Source organism: Dendrobates tinctorius, unplaced genomic scaffold (assembly GCF_039654945.1).
Source record: "Dendrobates tinctorius isolate UK_male_01 unplaced genomic scaffold, ASM3965494v1 ptg000003l, whole genome shotgun sequence".
NCBI lineage: Eukaryota > Metazoa > Chordata > Amphibia > Anura > Dendrobatidae > Dendrobates > Dendrobates tinctorius.
This window is the reverse complement of record NW_027361671.1, coordinates 87,767,927-87,781,607: the sequence shown is the minus strand read 5'-3', so window position 1 is coordinate 87,781,607 and position 13,681 is coordinate 87,767,927. Positions and strand designations below refer to the sequence as shown.

The 13,681-nt window shown below is 45.5% G+C and overlaps 1 protein-coding gene and 1 long non-coding RNA gene across 3 annotated transcripts in view; one reads left to right on the top strand and one right to left on the bottom strand.

The window, feature by feature from the left end:
* Window positions 1–11,582, bottom strand: part of LOC141069607 (uncharacterized) — a 43,699-nt gene extending 32,117 nt beyond the window's left edge. Inside the window, exon 1 of the long non-coding RNA XR_012226611.1 lies at window positions 11,504–11,582. This is a non-coding gene — a long non-coding RNA (uncharacterized lncRNA). The remainder of the gene's footprint in view (window positions 1–11,503) is intronic.
* CCDC60 (coiled-coil domain containing 60) overlaps window positions 1–13,681 on the top strand; it is a 290,651-nt gene that overhangs the window by 144,612 nt on the left and 132,358 nt on the right. The window lies entirely within an intron of this gene.

The following is a 13,681-nucleotide window of genomic DNA, read 5'->3' as shown; positions in this document are numbered from 1 at the left end:
GGTTCGCGGATCACACTAAATATAAAATAAGTGTGAACCCATCCCAGAGTCCACCGTGCAGAGATGGTAAACTGCTGCTGGGTAATGGCGGACATTATATTGCAATGTACTGACTTAACATCGGCGGGATAACTGCTGACCCAGTGTGTACAACAGGGTACTGCACAGAGCCCTTGAAACAAACGCCGGAGCCTGTTAACCTCACAGGGCTAGGCAGGGTGAGCACTAATACACGCCTCCTGATGAAGTAATACACAAAACGTGCGTTGGGGCAAAGGGGAGCAGTGGTGACTGTGTAAATGTGTAAGTACTACATTGTATTTTTGTTAAAGCTCTAATCATTGGCAACATTATGTAGATAACGTTAAAACCTTTGCTATTAACACTGAAACTAATCGTTTATGCATGATAAGCTAGCTTGCTTCATGCATTTTTGGCATACAATTATTCATGAATTGTGGATACTTATTCTTTTGATTTAACATATGTCTGTCACCCAGCTCCCCCTAATTTTTCCTTGTGTAGTCTCTGTTGTTTTAATATTTAAATTTGAATAAAAATGATTTTTAATTGGATTTATACTCAGAGCCTCTATTGTGTTGTTGTACATTGATGTGAGTTGTTCCTTCTCAAATTGTTGGGCACTTGTGTAATAGGGTGAGCACTAGCACAAGGTCACAGGACTCTGCCCCAGAGACAGAGGAAAGAGTCCTATAGACCACCAACATTCGGCGCCGCGGTGCCTGCAAGAGGGTATACAAAATATTGTGCACCGAGTGCCTACTGCACCGCTCTGATGAACGCCACTAACCAACCAGACTAGGGAGGAAAGAGCTAGACTTGCGCACAGCGCCGCACTGGCGAGTGCAGCTGCTAGATGCGGTACTAATGTGCATAGGACTGAATGGCACAAAATGGCTCTGAGTGAGGTGCTGTGACTGGATAGCACAGTGGCGCTAGACAATGCCACTTATATGCGCTGACTCCATACCCTAAACCCTGTAACAAGCACAACCAGAGGGAGGGAGTCATAAGGAGTCAGTCACCAGTCTCATGCATCCATCATCACACATACCTCTGACCATATGAGTCTATATTAGCGCATGGCCGCTCCTTTTATAGCAGCGTCCTTCCTGGACCTTCCTGAAGGGCCAATCCGAGCTGTTGAGGACCTGAGCATGTGACCTCCGACCTCCAATGAGAGGTTGTCCCACGGGCATGCTCAGTAGGCTGCAAAAAGGACTTTGCCTCCGGGGCTGCACGCTGCTGACTAGTGTGGATTGCTAAAGCGGAACCAGAGGTGGCAGCACTAGCACTAGCCTGAGCAAGACGTTGGGATCCACACCTTTGCTGAGCAGCCTCCTCTGTGGTCGGGACTGAATGGGAGACCGCAGAAGGCAAGGCTTGGGATTCCTCCTGTGCAGAGGCAGGAACCCGACTCCTAACATTACCCCCCCTAGGCCCCCCCTCCCTGAGCCTCGCTACGCTCAAAGGCCGCAATGAGCAGAGGCGCACGGACGTTTCCCTCAGGCTCCCAGGTCCTATCCTCTGGGCCATGACCCTTCCAATCCACTAGATCAAAGCTTTTGCCACGTACCACCTTAACCCCTTTACTACCAAGGGTGGTTTGCACGTTAACTCCCGGGCCAATTTTTACAATTCTGACCACTGTCCCTTTATGAGGTAATAACTCAGGAACGCTTCAACGGATCTAGGCGATTCTGACAATGTTTTCTCGTGACATATTGTACTTCATGTTAGTGGTAACATTTCATTCATATAACTTGCGTTTATTTGTGAAAAAAACGGAAATTTTGAAAATTTCGCAATTTTCCAATTTTTATGCTCTTAAATCACAGAGATATGGCACTTAAAAAACGTAATAAGTAACATTTCCCACATGTTTACTTTACATCAGCACAATTTGGGAACCAACATTTTTTTTTGTTAGGAAGTTATGAGGGTTAAAAGTTGACCAGCGATTTCTCATTTTTACAGCACCATTTTATTTTTACGGACCACATCACATTTGAAGTCACTTTGAGAGGTCTATATGATAGAAAATACCCAAAAGTGACACCATTCTAAAAACTGCACCCCTCAAGGTGCACAAAACCAAATTCAAGACGTTTATTAACCCTTCAGGTGCTTCACAGGAATTTTTTGAATGTTTAAAAAAAAAAATGAACATTTAACTTTTTTCACAAAAAAATTACTTCAGGTTCATTTTTTTATTTTACCAAGGGTAACAGGAGAAACTGGACAGGAAAAGTTATTGTGCAATTTGTCCTGAGTACGCCGATACCTGATATGTGGGGGGAACCACTGTTTGGGTGCATGGCAGAGCTCGGAAGGGAAGGAGCGCCGTTTGACTTTTTCACTGAAAAATTGGCTGGAATTCAGATCGGATGCCATGTCAAGTTTGGAGAGCTCCTGATGTGCCTAAACAGTGGAAACCCCCCAATTTTAACTCCAACCCTAACCCCAACACACCCCTAGCCCTAACCCTATCCCTAGCCCTAACGGGAAAATGGAAATAAATACATTTTTTTATTTTATTATTTTTCCCTAACTAAGGGGGTGATAAAGGGGGGTTTGATTTACTATTTATTGCGGGTTTTTATTTTTGGCAGCTGTCGCACTGCCAAATAAAAATAGTAAAAATAGTTTATGCATCACCACATTTTGAGAGCTATAATTTTTCCACATTTTGACCCACCGAGTCACGTGGGGTCTTATTTTTTGCGGGACGAGGTGACGTTTTTATTGGTACCATTTTCGGGCACGTGACTTTTTTGATCGCTTTTTATTCCGATTTTTGGGACGCAGAATGAACAAAAAACAAAGTTTCATGAATTTCTTTTGGTGGGTGCGTTCACACCGTTCCGCATGTGGTAAAATTGATAAAGCGGTTTTATTCTTCGGGTCAGTACGGTTACAGCGATACCTCATTTTTGTTTTTTTATGTTTTGGCGCTTTTATGCAATGAAAACAATTTTATATAAAAAAATTATTATTTTTGCATCGCTTTATTCTGCGAGCTATAACTTTTTAATTTTTTCGCTGATGATGCGGTGTGGTGGCTCGTTTTTTGCGGGACAAGATGACGTTTTCAGTGGTACCATGGTTATTTATATCCGTCTTTTTGATCGCGCATTATTGAACTTTTTGTTCGGCGGTGTGATGATAAAGCTTTATTTTTTGCTTCGTTTTTTATTTTTATTTTTTAAGGGGTTCAATAAAGGGGTTAATTAGTGGGGCAGTTTTATACGATGGGTCGTTACGGACGCGGTGAAACTAAATATGTGTACTTTTATTTTTTTTTTTTTTTTAAATGAATTTATTAGGGAATATTTTTTTTAATTTATTTAGCGATTTTTTTATAAATTATTTTTATACTTTTTTTTAACTTTATTACAATGTCCCAGGGAGGACATAACTGTCATGTGTCAAATCGCTAATCTGTCATCACAGATCACTGAGACAGATAAGTGATCTATCACAGGCAGTGCTGCAGGCTTCCTCATGCTGGCGCTTTGCAGGCATGAGGAAGCCACCTCCCTGCAGGCCCCCGAAGGTCCCCACCACCATTTTGGATTCGGGGACCTGCAGGGAAGGAGACCCCCACAGCAGTGCTGCACATCCCACTGCTGTGGGGGTCTCAGGGAAGCATGGAGGGAGCCCCCTCCCTCCCGATGCATCCCTAAACCCCCGGTACACTGCGATTGTGTTTGATCGCAATGTGCCGGGGTTAGTCCGTGACCGCACTTGACACATAGTGCCGGGTGTCACCTGTGATAATCAGCTGACACTCGGCCACGATCAGCTGCGCTCCCCCCGTGAGCGCAGCTGATCGCGCTAGACGTACTATTCCGTCCTTGGGACGGAATAGTACGTCTAATGTAGGAAAGAGGTTAAGCCCCACGATGGTGTTCACCTCATACTCATCCGAGGACAAGCCTGATGTCCCGGTAGATAACTCAGAAAACTGGGACAATTGAACGGGCTTAAGGAGGGACACGGGGAAGGTGTCCGTGATACCCAAGTGTGGAGGATGGACTAGACGGTAGACCACAGGGTTAACCTGCTCAAGGACCTTGAAGAGACCTATAAAGTTAGGCGCAAACTTAGTGGACTTAACCCGCAGCCTGATGTTATGAGCAGAGAGCCACACCAAGTCGTCGGGAGCAAAAATGGGAGCGGGACGCCATTATGCGTCAGCGAAGGACCTCATTCTCTCCTTGGAGGCCTGGATGGCATCCTGAGTGCTGTTCCAAATGCCACGTGCCTTCACCGCCCAGTCTGCCTCTCTAGAGTCAGTGGATGATGCGGGCATGGGCACAGGAATGCGCGGATGCTGGCCGTAATTAATTAGGAATGGGATCTGACCAGTGGAGTCGGCCACAGCGTTATTCAAAGCGAACTCTGCCCACGGCAGCAAGGAAGCCCAGACATCCTGCCTGACCGAGACAAAATGTCTTAGATATGTGACCAGAGTCTGGTTGGTTTTGTCCCAAAATGTCCACCCACCCTGGATGAGTGAGCCCAAGAGAGGACCTCTGTTCGATGACGGGCAGGGACAAATGTCTTGCCCGGAGGTAATGACTCCAGGGCGACTGGAGCCACAGTCCTCAGGCTCTCGGATGGGACGATCAGCCATGTCTCCTCCAATGACACCACAGAGCGGGAGAGAGCATCGGCCCGGACGTTCTCTCCAGAGAGAAAATGGAGGGTGAAGTGGAACCGGGAGAAAAACAAGGACCATCTGGCCTGGCGAGAATTTAGCCGCTGAGCCGTCTGCAAATACACCAAGTTCTTGTGGTCTATGAACACCTGGAAAGGGTGGTGAGCCCCCTCCAGGAGGTGTTTCCACTCCGAGAAGGCCAACTTCATCGCTAGCAACTCCCTGTCCCCAATGGAATAATTCCTCTCTGCCGGTGTAAAGGTCTTTGAGAAAAAGAAGCATGGGTGCTTCCGACCTTGCGTGTCCTTCTGGAACAGGACGGCTCCAGCACCGGCGGAAGAGGCATCCACATCCAGAATGAAGGGTTTATCTACATCGGGGCAATGTAGAATGGGAGCGCTAGCGAAATGGGACTTAATGGAAGAGAACGCCTTGGAGACAGGTCCAGACCACAACTTGGGATTTGAACCCTTCTTAGTGAGGACCACCAAGGGGGCTACCAAAGTCGTGAAGTGGGGGATGAATTGGCGATAGTAATTTATGAACCCCATAAAGCGCTGCACCGCTTTGAGAGAATGGGCTCCATGGCCAATCCCTGGGTGGAGATGATATAGCCCAGGAAAGCCAAGGACTCCTGCTCAAACACGCACTTCTCCAACATGGCATAGAGGGAGTTTTCCCGCAGGAGGTCGAAAATTTTGCAAACATCTCTCCGGTGGGAGTTGATATCTGGAGATTATAGGAGAATATCACCGAGTACTACCGAGGTGGTAAGCATATCCCGGAAGATATCGATCACAAAGTCTTGGAAGATGGCCGGGGCATTACAGAGCCCGAAGGGCATCACCAGGTACTCATAGTGCCCATCCCTGGTGTTAAAAGCTGGCTTCCAATCGTCCCCCTCACGGATGCGAATCAGGTTCTAAGCCTCCCGCAGATCGAGTTTGGTTCCCTGTAGCCTATCGAACAGCTCCGATATCAGGGGCAGAGGGTACTTATTCTTAATGGTGATGGCGTTAAGACCCCTGTAATCGATGCAGGGATGCAGTTCTCCGTTCTTCTGGACGAAGAATCCCGCCCCTGCTGGTGACACTGACTTCCTAATGAATCCCTTTGCCAGATTCTCCCTGATATACTGAAACATGGCCTCTGTCTCCAGGAGAGAAAGGGGGTAGACTCGACCCCGAGGAGGCTCAGCACCAGGCAAGAGGTTAGTAGGGGCAATGGGGCGGAAGAGTCTCACAAATAAACACAAGTCACGTCAAAGAAATTTTACCCCTATCATGAAGTACAATATGTCACGAGAAAACATTCTCAGAATCACCTGGATCCATTGAAGCGTTCCACAGTTTTTACCTCATAAAGCGACATTGGTCAGAATTGTAAAAATTGTCCCAGTCATTAACATGCAAAGGGGTAAAGGGGTTAATATTGTGAGTTTTTTGGATTCAAAAGACCTTTTACAGATTTTACTGACCACACAGAGAACGAAAAGAGAGACATCTAGGGTTGATAATCTTACCTCCGCTGGCCCCATTTCAGTCACATACACTAGGTTGGGTAGTTGTGGGTTATGGGTCTCATTTTAAGCAATAATAATAATAATAATAATCTTTATTTATATAGCGCCAACATATTCCGCAGCGCTTTACAGTTTAACAGTTTCAAAACACAAGTCATAAGTAACAACGCTAACAATACAATAATTAAAGCAAAATAAGACGAAATAAGACGACCCTGCTCGTGAGAGCTTACAATCTACAATGAGGTGAGGGAGATACAGAGTACAGGTGTGTATTTACAATGGTGTATTTACAATGAAGGTCCAGCCATCTTGCGGGAGTGAAGGATGGATGGAGATAGTGAATGGGCTACACACGCACACTTACACAGAGAATGACTTTGATTAGTGAATGTGATAGGCCGCTCTGAACAGGAGTGTTTTGAGGGAGCGCCTAAAACTATGCAAATTGTGGATAGTCCTGATTTCTTGGGGTAGAGCATTCCAGAGGATAGGAGCAGCACGGGAGAAGTCTTGGAGTCGGGAGTGGGAGGTACGGATTAGTGCAGATGTTAGTCGAAAGTCGTTTGCAGAGCGCAGCGGTCGACTAGGCCGATAGACAGAAATGAGAGAAGAGATGTAAGGGGGTGCCGCACTGTGGAGAGCTTTGTGGGTGAGAACAAGTACTTTGAATTGGATCCTATAATGAATGGGCAGCCAATGTAAGGACTGGCGAAGAGCGGACGCGTCCGAGTTCCCATTACCCAGATGGACGATCCTGGCCGCTGCATTAAGTATGGACTGGAGAGAGGATAGTCGAGTGACGGGGAGGCCAATTAATAGAACGTTGCAGTAATCCAGGCGAGAGTGGATCAATACAACAGTGAGGGTTTTTGTTGTTTCCATAGTGAGAAAAGGGCGGATTCTAGAGATGTTCTTTAGGTGTAAGCGGCAAGAGCGGGCAAGGGATTGTATATGGGATGTGAATGAGAGATTGGTGTCAAACATAACACCCAGACAGCGCGCCTGCTGCCGGGGTGTTATTGTGGTACCACCCACGGAGAGGGAAATGTCAGATTTAGGGAGGTTAGTAGACGGCGGGAGCAGAAGAAGTTCAGTTTTGGAGAGGTTGAGTTTCAGATAGAGAGCGGACATGGTATTGGAGACTGAGGACAGACAGTCACTGGCGTTCTGTAGTATAGCGGGGGTAAGGTCGGGGGGAAGACGTGTATAGTTGTGTGTCATCAGCATAAAGATGGTACTGAAAGCCAAATCTGCTGATGGTCTGTCCAATTGGGGCCGTGTAGAGAGAGAAAAGAAGGGGGCCAAGGACTGAGCCCTGAGGTACCCCGACAGCAAGAGGAAGAGGAGATGACGTGGAGCCAGAGAACAAAACACTGAAGGAGCGGTCAGAGAGATAGGAAGAGAACCAGGAGAGTGCAGTGTCCTTAATGCCTAGTGACTGGAGCCTAGAGAGTAGGAGATGGTGGTCAACAGTATCGAAAGCTGCAGTTAGGTCAAGAAGAATGAGCAGAGAGTGGTCACTGTTACGTTTTGCTGTCAGAAGGTCATTGGTCACTTTGATGAGTGCAGTTTCAGTCGAATGTAGGGGGCGGAAGCCGGACTGTGAAGGGTCTAGAAGGGAGTGAATGGAGAGGTAACGGGTAAGGCGGGAGTAAACTAGGCGTTCCAAAAGTTTAGAGATGAAGGGGAGATTGGAGACTGGTCTGTAGTTGTTTGTGCAGGATGGGTCGAGAGCAGGTTTCTTTAGTAATGGAGTAACGATGGCGTGTTTGAAGGAGGATGGGAAAATGCCCGAGGAGAGGGAGAAATTAAAGATTGTAGTTAGGTGGGTTGTGACGACTGGAGAGTGAGACTGGAGGAGATGTGAGGGAATGGGGTCGGTAGTGCATGTAGTCGGACGAGAAGAAGAGAGGAGTCTGGAGACTTCTTCTGTGATGGGATCAAATGTGGAGAGTGAGCCAGGGGAGATGCAGGAAGGGATGGGATTCACAGCACTTGGTGGTTGGGAGCAGATTTCTTGACGAATATTATCTATTTTTTCTGTAAAGTGGGAGGCCAGGTCATCAGCACAAATGTCTGTGATAGGGGCTTGTGCTTTTGGCCTGAGGAGGGAGTGAAAAGTGTCAAAAAGTTTCTTGGGGTTGTTGGCTAGTGAGGAGATCAGGGTGGTGAAGTAGGTCTGTTTGGCAAGGTGAAGGGCAGCGTTATAGGTTCTTAACATAAATTTGAAGTGTATGAAGTCATCTGGTGTGCGGGTTTTTCTCCATAGGCGTTCAGCACTCCTGGAGCATCGCTGGAGAAGTTGAGTTTGCGATGTGAGCCAGCGCTGTTTTACTCTGTGTTTGGAGGTTCTGAGGGTGAGGGGAGCTACTTGGTCAAGGGTGCTTCTAAGAGTGTCATTGTAGTGATGAACAGCCAGATTAGGACAGGAAAGAGAGGAGATTGGGGACAGAGATGAGTGTAGGGAATCTGAAAGTGTCTGAGAGTTAATAGCTTGTAGATTTCTGACTTTGTGGTAGGTAGGAATGAGCTGGGGTGGGCGAGGATTTGTGAGCGTGAAGGAGAGAATGTTGTGGTCAGAGAGTGGAAGCGGTGAGTTGTTTAGGTGGGAGATTGAACAGAGCCGGCAGAAGACCAGATCAAGGGTGTTACCGTCCTTATGTGTCTCAGAGGTTGAAAGCTGTGAGAGGCCTAGAGAGGTGGTTAGTGATAGAAGCTGGGATGCAGATGTGGAATTAGGGCTGTTAATGGGGATGTTGAAGTCTCCCAGGATGAGGGTTGGTAGTTCTGAAGACATGAAGTGTGGCAGCCAGGCTGAAAAGTGGTCAAGGAAGTGGGTGGGTGAGCCTGGGGGCCGGTATATGACCGCTACCCTGAGGGAGAGGGGACGGAAGAGCCTGATGGTGTGGACCTCAAAAGAAGGGAATAAGAGTGATGGGACTGGGGGGATGACCTGGAAAGTGCATTGTGGGTACAGGAGTATGCCAACTCCACCACCAGGTCTGTTTGTGGGTCTCAGGGAGTGAGAGAATTGTAAGCCACCGTAGGAAATGGCAGCAGGAGAGACAGTGTCAGAATCCTGAATCCAGGTTTCAGTGAGGGCCAACAGATTAAGAGAGTTGTTCAGAAAGTAGTTGTGTAGGAAAGGAAGCTTGTTACAAGCAGACCGTGGATTCCAGAGGGCACAATTAAAAGATTGAGATGAGGGAGTGCAAGTAATGTTAATCAGATTATTGTGGTTTCGATATGGGGTAGGGTAAGGGTTGAGGTTGGGGGATGGTGGACCAGGGTTGGGGGAGATGTCCCCTGAAATCAGTAGGAGAAGGAAGATAAAGAGCCAATAGTTGTTTGAATTGTAAGTATTTTTTTTCTGCGATGTGTTTGGGCAAGATGGGCTGAGGTTTCTCAGGAAGGTGAGGAGTGTGTGGGAGCTGTACATGGGAGAAGGAAGTATAGAGGGGCTGATGTGTATGAGTCGTGATGGAGGGGGGATAGGGTGGTGAATGTTGATGGCAAGGGAACACAGGAGGATAAAAATAAAGCACATGGTTAAAGGGGAAGGCAAACTGTGGGTTACCTGACTAACTGCCATGTATAACTGCCGTTTTGCTGGATGCTTATCTTCTGTGATGCTTTGCTTATGGGATGCTTGCGTGCTGCACCCCACACTGCGTGCTTCCCCTTAGGAACTACTACATATATAGGCCACACTACAGGGTCAGGAGAGAGGGATTGTGGGAGCTGGTTGGGTATAATTTGGCAGCTGGGGCCAGCACACCAGGGGATGGTTAGATGATCAAAGGCACTAGACCAGGCTGTGTCAATATGCTATAGCACCTTCCACCTGATAAGATCTAGAAAGGCCCCAGTCACAGATCTAAAGCAGTAAGTATTACATACAGTGCAACAAATGAATTATACCAAAGCTTTAGCAAGCACATTTAAATATGCAGCAAAATGGTAAAGCAGCAGAAGTATGGAGTTGTACCATTTGGATATATTACAGCAGAGAATAGAGGCAGCAGAGGTAGGAAGTTGTATCATTCAGGCTGCTTGCTAGCAGTGAATGGAGTAAATACATGCAGGGTGGCTCAGTTGATTACCTGTGTGAAGAGAGAAGCAACTGTGAAGTCATGAACCTTTCTGGGGTCTTAATGGAAACATGTTAGGCAACGCCATTCATATTACCTGTTGTGACATAACCACCACATATCTGGTGCCTTACACGGGCCATCCTTGATTTATGTCACCAAGACCATATACCTGTTGCATCACTACCCCATGGTATATTTGCCTTCAGTATTTAATTGCTCTCCCATAGACATGTTCTAAGCTTTCCCTTGTGATTCAAGTGACCAATTACTTATTTCTGCGGAGAAATACTAGATCATCGATCAGTTTCTTGTAGGACAGCTGGCACCTGTCCTGCGAGCAAGACCAGCCACTTGGAAGACTGCTTACTTGCTAAGAGAAATGACATGATGTAGAACTGATGTAGAAACGCAGGGATCTGACTGCACATTTTGGCAATATATGTTCTGTTCTGGACTTTGCGGAGACTGGAGCAGGCAGTAAATTCATGTTACTTTGCAGAACATTCGATTTTAATTCTAATAACGTAATGATTGCCTACTTATACTAAGGTGCACTTTCTTTTTCACTAAGAGTACCTGACTCACTCCAGCTTCTAATGTTGTCATATCAGTTGCCAGGGAAACCCCAAAAATCATTGCAATTTTGCTGGAAGGCAAAAATCTATTTAATTGCTGTACTCCAAACATTTTTCACAATTATTTTCTCTTTTATACTGAAAGGACAGTGTTCTTATACTGGGACCAATGACTCACATTAATTAGACAGCAATTGGAGCAAGATATAGCGTATGCAATGAACTGCACAATGCTATGAGCCATATTGTGTATTTTATGTGGAATAATGATTGACAACTACTGTTAGTCAATAGATCAGATAAGAGAATAACATTTCAACTGCTCTTCAATTTAGTTGTATTATCATCATGTCAAGGAAAATCCTAAATAATAAAAATGCACCTAAAAGCTATAGATTTTACGACTCGCCGTTTCCATCATAGTTTCAGTAATGGTTGTAAGTAGTATTTTACATAATTAAAGGGATTGTCCAAGACATTTTTTTTTTACTGTGGGTCTAAAAAAAAAAGATTTTAAGCCTATAGTAAAAAAAAAAAAAATAAGTAGTCCAGAACAAGCTTTTTAATAATGTAAAATACTACTACTATTAATGAAACTAAAAACCAAACAGGCAGAGATGCTTACCTGTATAGACAGGCCTCAATACAAATGCACTAACAGGGTGCAGCAGACCCAAGTAAAATGGCAGCTGCACAGGTGCAATAATACTTAATGAAACCGCCAGCCTACAATCAGGGATTGGCCGTGTGGTACACCAGTGCAAAAAAAATAATCCGTATGTGGCAGTGTTCACACAGGGAATGCAGGGCTTCTGGTTCACAGCCTCTTAGTAACACCATATAGGGGGCTGCCCAGTGCTAACTAGAATGCGTCCCGTGTGAACAGAGGCCACAGTAAGCAGAACCATCTGGGCCCAACTGCACCCTGAAAAGACTGTGAACCGTATGCTCTGCATTCCCTGTGTGAACACTGCCACATGCGGATTATTTTTTTGCACTGGTGTGCCACACGGCCAATCCCTGATTGTAGGCTGGCTGTTTCATTAAGTATTATTGCACCTGTGCATGATGCTCTAAAATTAATAATGTAAAAAAAAAAAGTGCACTGATGAGCTTTGGAGTTCAAAAAGGCCTGGACATGCACAGAAGACAATAGTGGTGGATGATCTCAGAATCCTTTCCATGGTGAAGAAAAATCACTTCACAGCATCCACTCAAGTGAGGAACACTCTCCAGGAAGTAGGTATTTCAGTATCTAAGTCTACAATAAAGTGAAATCTTCATGAGAGCAAATATAAAGAGTTCACCACAAGGGGCATACCATTAACACCTTCATGACTGAAGCTTTTTTCTTTTTTGTGTTTTCATTTTTTGCTCCCCTTCTTCTCATAGCCATACATTTTTATTTTTCGGTCAATATAGCTATGTGAGGGATTGTTTTTTTGCGGCATGACTTGTACTTTTGAGTGACACCATTGTTTTTCACATATCGCGGACCGGAAAATGGGAAAAAATTCAAAGTGCGGTGAAATTGCAAAAAAATATTCACTAAATGATAAAACTGACCTGCCATTATGATTCTCCAGGTCATTTCGAGTTCATGGCAACCAAACATGTCTAGGTTCTTTTTTATCTATGTGGTGAAAAAAAATTGTGCCATTTTACGATACCCATTTTGGGTTGGTTGAGGGTTTATTTTTTGTGTGCCGAGCTGACATTTTTAATGATACCATTTTGATGCAGATGTGATCTTTTGATCGCCTGTTATTGCATTTTGCGACAAAAAAAACGTTATTCTGGTGTATTGACTTTTTTTCTCACTACGCTGTTTAGCGAACAGGTTAATCCTTTTTTTTTAAATTGATAGATCGGGCGATTCTGAAAGCGGCGATACCAAATATGTGTTTGTTTGATTTTTTTTTTTTTTATTGTGTTATTTTGAATGGGGTGAAAGGGGGTGATTTGAACTTTTATATTTTTAAAAACTTTTTTTTTACTTTTGGCATGCTTCAATAGTATCCACGGGAGACTAGAAGCTGCCATAACCCGATCGGCTCTGCTACATACAGGTGATGATCAGATCGCCTGTATGTAGCAGAATTGCTGACTTGCTGTGAGCGCCGTCCATCGGGTGGCGCTCATAGCAATCTGACAGTGACAACCATAGAGGTCTCCAGGAGACCTATCGGTGATGGGGGTCACCGATGGGCGGATTTCTGTCCCAATGGCCGGAAGCGTGAGTGACTGCAGCCTCTGACCCCTGCTGATGACTCGTTTGACTATCCCAGCATGCAGTGGGATTCTCACAAAGCATTTTCAAATAGAAGCAAGTAAAAAAAATACAACAGTTAGGGTCCCGTTACACATAGCGACGCTCCAGCGATCCCGACAGCGATACGACCTGGTAAGGATCGCTGGTACGTCGCTACATGGTCACTACTAAGCTGTCAAACAGGCAGATCTACTCAACGACGCAGCAACGATACGGCGATCCGTATAACGACCTCGGCGGTCGTTGGGTCCTTGCCACACATCAGCTATTCTGACGACTCAGACCTCGATAGGCGTGCTTCAGCGTTGCCTTTTCCACGCCCCTCTGTTCCAATTGGTGGCCACTACTGCGCTATCACTATGCGGTTTGCTTCAGCATCGCTTTGAGTCGCTAGTGCGCTATTTATTTGTGTATCCACAGTCACTAACACGGGGACACACGATTATTATAACTGTACATGTTAAATGTTATGATTGCATATAATTGATAGCTGACCTATAAAAGGAAACGCTACAAAGATCCTAATTTGAG